The sequence below is a fragment of the Anabrus simplex genome, chromosome 4, assembly GCF_040414725.1.
Source record: "Anabrus simplex isolate iqAnaSimp1 chromosome 4, ASM4041472v1, whole genome shotgun sequence".
In the NCBI taxonomy this organism is placed as follows: domain Eukaryota; kingdom Metazoa; phylum Arthropoda; class Insecta; order Orthoptera; family Tettigoniidae; genus Anabrus; species Anabrus simplex.
In genome coordinates, this window is record NC_090268.1 from 40,098,374 (window position 1) to 40,109,442 (window position 11,069).

The following is an 11,069-nucleotide window of genomic DNA, read 5'->3' on the forward strand; positions in this document are numbered from 1 at the left end:
CAGCACGATTCGCTAGATGGAAACAAGAGATTTCAGTTTTTGTTGTGCTGGGGATCAATCTCCAGGTCTTACAGAAAGTTGACATCATCTTAAGGTCCTCCATCAGAATTTGTTCACCGTCTTCAAAGTTATTACTCTGTGCTACCAACGCGATGTCATCAGCATATATGAACTTAGTTGATGTTGTGTTTGGTAGGTCATGAATGTACAAATTGAATAGCAATGGTGCTAAGACAGATCCCTGTGGTAGACCATTATTTAGTTATCGTTTGTGGCTTTTACTGTTGCCTAGAAACACTTCGAATTGTCTTTCACTAAGCATGCTAGATATTAGATCCACGATTTCTCGACTTGGTACAACTAAGACAAATTATGACTTCAGGAGATTCTCGTAGGAAAGTAACAGAACACAGGCCGTTGGGAAAACATAGTTTTTATAATGTTATATACAGCAAATACACAAGACTACGTACAAAGAACAGGTCTCCACTGGTTACAGACCTTTGAAATAATCACCCAAGGCTTGGCATGGCATTGGCATGCACATCTGCCGCGGAGAACTGCTATTTTAATACACGATCGTTGCTCCTGCTTGTTGACTTCCATTTTGTGACGCTCTCACTCACACACTGAACTTGGGATCATGCTTAGTTTAGACCCACACTGTTGTTTACATACACCATCTAGTGGCATCATACACAAGTAATACCATACGTTTCCAAATGCATATCTTAGATTTTCGTGTTGTCTCCTGTTTGCAAGAAGAAAAAACTAGTTGCCATGACTTATGACCCGACCTACATAATTGTTTGTATTTTTATGGTTTTATTTACAACATTTATGCTTTTTAATCAGTCTACACAATTGTACCTAATTATATTGGGTGTTACACCCTAACCCTGAAGAAAATTACTTGGGATTAATAGATTCATGTAATTTGTTTCAGAGTTAGGGCATAACACCCAATATAATTGGGTACAATCATGTTGACCAACTGAAAAACATAAATTTCGTATATTAAGGCAACACTGAAAATGGCTTCCAACATGGTAATGGTTTTATTCACATCTTATGTTCAGCAACCATTTGTTTAGTAAATACTCTCTTATTCATCAAACGTAATGAGACAATGAAAAAAAGACATGGAATTAATGTATTTATAGGAATGAACCTTCTCGGGATTTTTCAAGAATGCAAACAATAATTAAGTCCACAAATGAAACATGCATGTTCCAAACATATGTTCTGTCCACATTTTTCACAATGGTACCTCGTGAAACTATTCTTTTTTCACACCACTGTCTTAACATCCTTTCCTTGATTCTGAGACTTTCGGATGGTTTTCTTCCTGTTCTTCTTGCGATGCTATTGACGCATCTCTCAGAGTTTTACAGTGATGTGTTTGGGTTGAGTTTTTATCTCCCATCTTCTGACCATGTGAGCTGCTACTAGCTGGACTGATAGCCTTCTTAAGAAAATGACGCCTGCTCCCTACAGCAGGGTTGTTAATGCCAGTATATATAATTTGTGAATTTATTTCAGCAATGTTTAGCATAGAAAAAAATACTACCATTGGCCACATGTTGCAGAAAGCTGATCCACGGCATCAACGCCTCCCTTGGTGCACTTATAAAATGGAATGATTTTTGGCTTACAATCGCATACTGTGCTTTCATCAAAGGCACAGTCATGGTGTAAAGACGGGACCAGTAAAACGTTCTTGTTATTTTTTTGGATGTAGATAACCAAAGTTATGTCCTTCTAGAATGCAAATTCACTTGATTTCACAGGTCTCTTCTTTACATTGGTAAAACTTGGTGGTATTTCACTTTTGTTTTTATGGATTGTTCCGACAACTGTCAATTTTACCTTTAATAAATTATCTACCAGTTTGATACTAGTGAAACAGTTATCCCTAGTGATGTTTTTACCAGTTCTGTAAATTGGAAAACACAGCCTCTATATGATATCTGCAGGACAGTTGCTAAGTGAAAAAGGACCCTCTGGGGGAGTTTCCCAGCATATCTCTCTAAATTCCATGCATCTGCTAGAGCAAATATTTTAATGCCATATTTATTGGGCTTTCTGGGATAAACTGGCAAAAACCGACCCCTGAAACCTAAAAGTTTTTCTTCCTTGGTAGCATATTCCCCAATAATATATGCATTCTTGCATTTATTGACAATTTGTCAAATTCTTCCCGAACTGGTACCAGTTTGTCCGCTTTTTCTCAATTCCTGTATTTTCTTGTTGTCAAATCGTAAACAGCAAAGCAAAAAACTGAAACGTTTCTGTGACATTACTGCTGGAAACATTTCAATACCTGTCATATCGGAAGCCCAAATATCTTCTGCGTTTAGAATGATTAATTTTCCTAGCACCAACTAAATACAACAGACCAAAAAGAACCTTTACTTCCCATATGTCTGTTTCTTTTGCTTCTCTATTCCTAGCATAATTTCCTGCACCTATTTGAAGATTAGTGTTATGCACTATGATCTCCACTATGCTGTCATCAAAAAAGCAATCCCAGCATTCCATCACATGTTTACAGTTTTTTTGCTTCTCCTTTCACTCCAGGCAAATGAAGATACAATGTTATTAGTCGTGGAGGATGTTTGGACCAGCATGTTCGTCCATCTCTTCCATAGATGAATGGAGACATACCTGTTTCACTATCGCTGTCTTGCATGTCGCTGTCACCATCTTCTTTCGATTCAGAGTTTTCTTCTCTTCCTTCAATACAATCTTCTTCTTATACTTCTGACGATGATATAGAATAATCTGAATCAGGTTCAATCAAGAGCTTCTGGACCTCTGTCAAATCACTTGGGTCCTCTAAATTGTATTTCTGTTTCTTAGATGCCATTACTGAAAATAAGTCATAGAAATGCAATAAATGTATGACACATTTCTACAAAGTTGTAAAGAAGCTTATTGAAGTTACAATATTGATACCTGAGGCCAGAATAATTTCAACTCAACACAACAATGACCAGAACAGAACTGATGTTGCAATTACATTGTTTAATATGTTTGGGAAGTGGGGGATAGGAAGGTACTGATGCTGTGCAAGTTCATGGAAAAACCGTTTCCTTGTAAACAAAAGAAAGTGAGCCTGATAGGCTCAGCGTGACCGTTCCAGGGTTAAGAAGGGCTCGGACCTTGGTGAAAATATTGGTCTTCTGCCACACCTGTTCTTCCTTCGAGGGACTAATTCCTCACTAAAGTCAATTTTCTTCTTTACACGCCTCACAGATGATTTGTATTTACCCAATCTTCGAGAAATATTGGAATTTGCACTCATGCAGGTGCCAGTCAGTGCTTTTACTGCCGCAGTCTCTCCAGGTGCCAAATCACGTACCTTACCCAGAGGTGCCAACCTTTGAAGTGGGTTATCAGTAATATCCCCCCTCCCGCCACTCCACACACACACTCAGAAAATTTTCGAGTCAAAACCAAACCATGCTCCTCTCTTCTAATAGATAAGATAGGACAAAGCTTCCTAACCATAATTACTATACTACTTCAAGTATTTAGTTACATTACTCTTGAAGATAGATAAAGTTGGTAACATTTTTATATATTTTGGAAGTGAGTTATACATAGTTCTCGATGCCCTTTCTAACAACAATATTTTCTAAATTATATAGTGTTTACACAACAAAATTAGCACATTACCTTTTAATTCTATGATAAAACATTCTTTGTAGCTTGTTTTGCACCCGGCAGCTGATTTTTAGAGTAGGTTTTCTTGAAGCATCCTTCCCTTTGTGGTGACATTTTCATTTTGTGAACAATAAGCGATTCCAGTGTAGATGTGCTTTAATGTAGGCTTGACTTGTCTGATTTTTCCCAACAATACTGGAAACTCTTCCTGTGTGTGAGTTACTGTCAGGTAAACTGTAAACACATTACTTGGAGAAGAGAAGAGTAGAGCTCCTTTCATTCACAGTGAATTTCACAACGTTCACAAGTAGCAAAAGGAAGTAACAATCGAACAAATAACTCCCAGCTCACAAGGAGTGAAATGAGGAGGGTTGAGCAGTAATGCTCGAAAGAATTGTATATTTTTCTTTATTTTCTTTCTCTCGTAGAATTACTTTTTTCATGTTAATTTCGCTTTTCCGTAATCATTTCCCCTTTGACTCTAATGCCGTAATCATGGCATGAAATCCATAAAAATTACAGACAATCCGCAATAGTTGGCACCTCTGCTTACCCAATGTCTTTCATATCATATTGTATCTAAAATCTTTCGATAATCAGAAAACGTTTATCATTAGAGGCTACAGATTGTAAATAAACCATGAAACCAACAACAATAAATCTTAATATTGCACTTGCACTTCAAACGCGTCAGTTCTTGCTGTTCTCAAGACTATAACTGGTACTTATTCATCAAAAATCAGCTCTCACAAGAATGATACTGCACAACAAATGGGCTCATTTCATTCACTTATAGCTGTTTTACTATATTCAACTTAAACAATGATAGGTTAGCCATTTCTACAAAACCAGGCCCCAGAAACAAATGAATTATAAAATAAATAAAAAAAATGCCAGGGACTGTAGTTGTATTTTGAGCATGAAGTATAACTCTAAAGGTACTGAAATGTATGGTCCACAGTCTGTTCTTAGAAGCAACTGCACCTTGTGTCTTTTGGTACAAGATTTCATTATTTGAAAAAGAGCTTCTGTCTGTCAACACCTGTTATTAAATGTTTCACACATCTCACATACCTCATACCCAAATGAAAGATGTTCACATGGTTTGCTCTAGTCTTGGTGTTTGTGTATCAACCTCAACTCTAATCTTGTCTAACCTGGTTTCTTATACAATACCTTTGATGTCTGGATAAAACTAGTCCTGGATTTATATGTGGAATATGGCAGTTGCTGTAAAAGTAGTAAGTGAGCTTCATATCTGTTGGCTTTTGATCTTTCAAAGTCAGCAGCAATTTCTCTGCAAATACTAGGAGATGTGGTGCAGCTACACAGTATACTTTCTCACTTTCTCTACCTTCGATGGTTTTGCCACAAAGGCAAGAAATTGTTTCACTAATTTCCCCTACATTTTGAAGGTACGCTTCTGTTTCTAACAGGTATTTGGACCAATAAGTGTACATTTTGTGATACACTTTTGACATAAACCCTTTTTATACGATGTAATATGCACTTAAAATATGGAGACTGCTGGCTTTGAAGTAATAACATGGAGATTGCTGTGTTTGATGTAATAGGATGTGGAGACTGCAAACTTTGACATGACAAAACACAGAAACTTGTAGGTTTTATGGATATTACTGTTAATCACTCATGTTACTAATTATGAATAATGTAATCACTTACATGAGCACTTTGTTTGACTAGAACTTCACATTTTTTACTTCAAATATATCAAACAAAGAAATGTAAATTAAAAATGAAACTTTAGCAAACGCTCATTGTATTTATTTTATTTTTACATGTGTGTTGTGTCCTTTTTAATTAAATATGCAAAAGTACTTCTTCCTCCGCAGGTTCACACAAAGGATTATCGTCTTCTCCAGAAACTGATTCTTCTGTTCTTGTTCTCTTTGTAGTATTTTAATTCCTCGAGCTGTCTTCACTGTTCTCTGTAGTGTGTTGTCAAGAGGTTCTCAATCATCTTTTAGTTTTTCTGAACCCACTTTGCTGAGGTTTCCTGATGTGACAACTTCAGGAATTATATCAGCTACAGAACAGGGTGTTTTTTTTTTTTTTTTTTTTTTTTTTTTTTTTTTTTTTTTTTTTTTTTTTTTTTTTTTTTTGTAAGGCATTTCAACAACCAATGTTGCTCCTGTAAAACTGTTCATCTGTAACTAATTTTTTTTTTTTTAATTTTCCTTATGACTCCTCAGAGTTACATGTTTTGAATCTGAGATCTGGAAATGCTAGAATGCGAATGCTGTTTTAAACAAGGCAGTGATTTCTAGATAACCTTCAGGATTGGGTATTACTTCCTGTCATTGAAAGCCTTCTCTAAAATTCCAAATACCCTATCAGGACGAATGAAAGAATGTCCTCTAACAGGGAAGTAAAGTTCAAGTTCCGTGAATGTGTCTGCCGCATCCATCGGATATTAACTTGACTTACCGAATTCTGGTGTATCTATAGCCTGTGGTTAGCTCCTTCGGGAATCGGCTCTTCAGTTTAGACGTAACTAAGACAGTTTCTAGGTGAGAGAAAAGCTTGTGATGTTCCTTGCACCACTACAAAAATGTGCAAGTAGAGCTGTCTGCTGTAATAAGTCCATTGATCTGGTGCCTTTGGCAGTACCAAATCTTTCTGCAAATCAAACGAAAGTATCAGTACATGTGGATCAGGGCATCTAAGAGCTTTATAAAATACTTGAGGTATCATCGTATTGAACTTTTCTGGCAGTTGTTAAGTCATTCCTCTTCTTAAGATCTGGTTCTCTCCTTAACTCTTCTCCAAACAAGATATATGTTGAGCACATATCTGTTTGGGGACCACCAAATCCCAGATGGAATTTCAATGCAAATATATTCCGAAAGAAAGATTTCTGTAGAACTAAATTGTCTGCAGTTTGAGTTTTTTTGCATTGTCCAGAGCTTAGGGTTATTAAGATTGGACGATAAGTGCTTCTGCACTCTCGAACCTCTGTAATAATGGGATTCCACACACACCAGAGACGATAGAAATTTTATGGCAGCATTTCTGCGATCCATAGATTTCCGTTTTTCTGTTTATCACCCCATTATTGTTTCCACTTTCCACCTCTTGCTTTCACAAATGGTACACTTTTTTGCAACATATTCTACCCTTGATCTTGTTATTTGAAGTATCTTCATAAAATTTTTGTGACAAACTGGAAGAGGCTCACCTTTCTGTATAACATAATACTTGATTTGGTGTGTCTTGGACTGATGGCATTAATTTTCCTACCTCCTGCGCTTAACACGAAAGGCAACAATGTTTTCCTGCAAAACGTGATTCTGGTGATATTGTTCTCTAAGTGGCATAAAATATTGTGTGGAATGTCATCTTCAGCTTGGAACACTGTAGTTGCTTTGTATTGTGGCTGCAAGAGGGGCACTTTTGTAGACCATTTGGTGAATACCTGTGAAATTATTCAATAATCTCCAATAGATTTTCATGCTGCCATTATATACTAAAGATTAATATAATGCACATAAAAGAATGACTTTTACATGCTATATAATGTGACTGATAACCTTAGCCTTTTGGCTACATTTCTTCTCCTTTTATCATATTGCTGTATCCATTCCCTATTTTTGCTTGCTGAGAAACTGCACTGGTGTCCCTTTGTAATTACTGAATACAAGAATTAGTTCACTAAATTAACAACCAAATTAAAATAAAGTGTCACAACACTCATCTCAGCGATGTAAATAAGAGTGGAGCATGCTGTGTTGCTGCCATATTGAAGCTCTGGTTGGTCTGTTCAGAGATTGCTCAATTTGATACTGCCATCTGGTGGAGATTGCTAGGTTTGAAATTGACACCGTTTTTTATTTTTTAATTAACATGGATATTGCTGTGTTTGAAGGAAAAGGGTAGGTTACATAAGTAGAATTCAGTGCCAAGTTTAACCCAGTACTAATAACTCAATTTACAAAAAAGGTGAAGGTTGCCATGTTTGAAACTAGCTGCCTCATTTATACTGTATGAGGGAAGAATTCTCTCCTGTAGAGTAACATAGTTCAAGCAGGAATCTAAATTGCTTGTGACTTGACCACTAATTTTTTTCCTTTTAATTTGCCTAGGGTATTGTTGAACTAAACATTCTGCTTGATTTTATAGCAGTTTGTTTTGTTACTAAGTGAGCAGTTTTTACTATAAAACGGTGTTCAGTGGTACAATTCCAGTAAACTCGTAATTTTGTTGATGCCTCTTTGTTCCTGACATGGACAGCGCAGATTTATTTATTTTTATTTTATATATTAGGCTCTAAGGGCTTAGCTATATAGTGCGTGCTAAACTTTTATGCATAACCAAAGAGGTACTTGCTCATCCACAAATGTTTTGCTCTGAGAGGCAAGAGCGGTGTCATCAGTCTAAATAAATCTTTTTATGGAAGTGGTAGATCACATATATAGATGATAACACATTTAGTTCCATGGACCAGTTAAGACATTTTTAGTCAATTAAAGTGTTTAAGTGTTGGCACGAACAAACTGCATTTATATTTGTTCCATATATTTTGTACAGCCCTTGCAAGGGTTGGGGACTGAAGACACATGATAGAGGAACATTTTTTTCTTCCTGTTGGTCACACGCAGCATGCCATTTACTTTTAGAACTGAGAACTCCTGCACAACAATATTCGGACACCTCAATTTGTTTAGTCAGTCTTCTCCAGTATCAATAAGAAACTGGAATGTTTTTCTCTCTCATGACAGTAGGTCATCTCATTTACTAGCACATTATTATTATTATTTCCCAGAATTGTGGTACAATTTATTCTTCAAAAATACCAGATATCATACCGTCAAAGTCTACGACAGTAGTATGTACTGTACCTAGGTACAACATATAAGTTTCTAGAACTACTAGTTCAGTTTTCTAATGTGCACTGAAAGGGCTACAGGAGCATTTAAATCATTGGCCTGTGGATTTCAATGCCCCGCTGAGTGGCTGCTACGGAATGCGTTAAGTAATATTGAGACAAGCATACGTCATTGTGGTAATATGTTGGAGTTCTTACACTTAAAAATGGGAACTTCTTAGTAATTGATCATCCTTGAACCTTGATGACGTGCCTTTAAGTTGGCTAGCAGTGATGATTCTGTTGGTATAAATTTTATTTCTAATTTCATTCTACCACATACACTCTTTCTTATTGTTTATATTTATTCTCAACATTCTCCTCAGTTTTTCTAACATTCATTTTTCAGTAGTTTTATTGGTCACCCTTGTTGTTTGTGTCATCATTTGATGCAGTTCTCCTTGTATCCTATCATATGCTAACCACATCGTCATGATTAGTTCTTTGCTCCAGCAAGCCGGGTCCAGTTATACACGAGCCTCTTCTAGTTTGTTCTGCTCATCCACAGTAGTTCGTTAATTAAATTATGACAATTCACTCATTGATTTTGATTATGTTTGAAGTTTATTGCTCCCAAACATCACAAGGTCTTTTGCCTGTGATAGTCTGTTCAAAGTATGTTCTTGGAGGGGTCCTATTTGCTGCCATTCTCTTCAAATGACTGTACAGCTGCAATCCCTTCGGTTCTAGAGTTTCAATCAGTCTAAACTCTTATCGCTATAATATTGTTGCAGCTTACATCTACGCTGGTCTGTTTAACATATTCGAGTCTTGGCCTCTTCTTACCATTCCTACCACCTGCTCATGCTTCCAAAAGCTACTCAGTAGGTCTAGGATGATCTGCATCCTAAGTCTTTCTCCTTTAATTAACTTAATCCAATATCTTTTCATTTGTGATCCAACCTACCATTTCGGCTTCCACATTCTTCTGTAGTACTGCTTTCAAAATCTTCTTTTCTCTTTCTTTCTGCATCACTTCTCCACACCGCTGTACAATGCTACAATGATATGCTTCACACAGGCATCTTCAAACACATCTTTCTAATATGAGTATCTTTGAGGTAAGCAAACTCCTTTTCATAAGAAAAAACATTATTTTGTTGAGCTAGGCTACATTTTATTTTTGGGTACTCTACTAGCCAAATTGCATTGGTTATTCAACTAGCCATATAACAGTATTCATTTATTTCCTTTCAAACTATCTCCTAATTTGATATTTCCTGCACCATCTGACTTCACTCAACTGCAGTGGTACAATTCCAGTAACCTTATAATTTTGTTGATGCCTTATTTGTTCCTGGCATAGACAGCACAGTTGTTTTTTAATTGTTTATTTTTTAAATAAACATATTAGGCTGTAAGTGATTAGCCCTACAGTGTGTTGTGTTAAACTTTTATAGTGTGTAACCAAGAGGTACTCGCTCATCCACAAAGATTTTGTCCTGAGAGCCAAGAACATGATCATTAGCGTAAGTCTTTTTTTATGGAAGTGGTAGATCACTTATATAGATCATAACACATTCAGTACCGTAGACCAGTTAAAGCATTTAGTATGACCTTCCATTACTTTTTTTTTTTTACTTTTTCTGTTTGCTTCCATTACTTTTTTGATGTTGGAGATGGCAGATTATAAAAATAAACAAGGCAGCCTTTCTTGATGAGAAAGGCACCCCAAGAACTTGATTGTTCAGCTGGTGGTAAGCTTCTGGCAGCCTCATGACATGTTAATCTAAAATTCAGGAAGAGGAAATATATATATTGCACCCATAACCAACCTGTGCAAGGGTGTTTTTTTTTTTTTTTTTTTTTTTTTTTTTTTTTTTTTTTTTTTTTTTTTTTTTTTCAGGCCAATGTCAAAAAAGTTCAATAAGATTTTGTTTTTTTACCCTTGTCAAAACTACTCATGAAATGTTACAATTAGGGACTTGATCCCCAGTTTAGTTCTCAACTAGGCAGTAAAATCGTAAATAAAAATATTGGCAGTAGCCTAGTACATCTTTCTTCATATGACAATACGACTGGCTGGCCTTTTAAGCCCAAGTTGGTGGATTTGATTCTGGCTCAGCCCAGTGGTATTTAAAGGTGCCCAAATACATCAGCCTTGTGTTGATAGAATTACCGGCATGTAAAATAATTTCTGCACAACAAAATTCTATCACCTTGGCATCTCCGAAAACTGCAAAAGTAGTTTGTGTGACGTAAGACAGTAACATTACCATCATCATCCCTCTGTCTTTGCAAACTGAAATTTGTATACTGGGTATCTCACTTATTAGTCATCGGGCACCTTATCTCTCGTGTTTTGAAAAATATTTTCAGTTTCATTTTTGTAATACATAGGCATACATTGTTATATAACTTCATTTTGTGGTGATGTTTTCTTGGGGGATTTTATTGAGATCATTCTGTGTGCTAAAAGTATCTGCTAACAGCTCTACCTCATCACAACTCATTCCTCATCTGTATTTGCGTTTAAAATTGGTAAGAAAAGTTTGCCCTTCACGTCACTTAATGG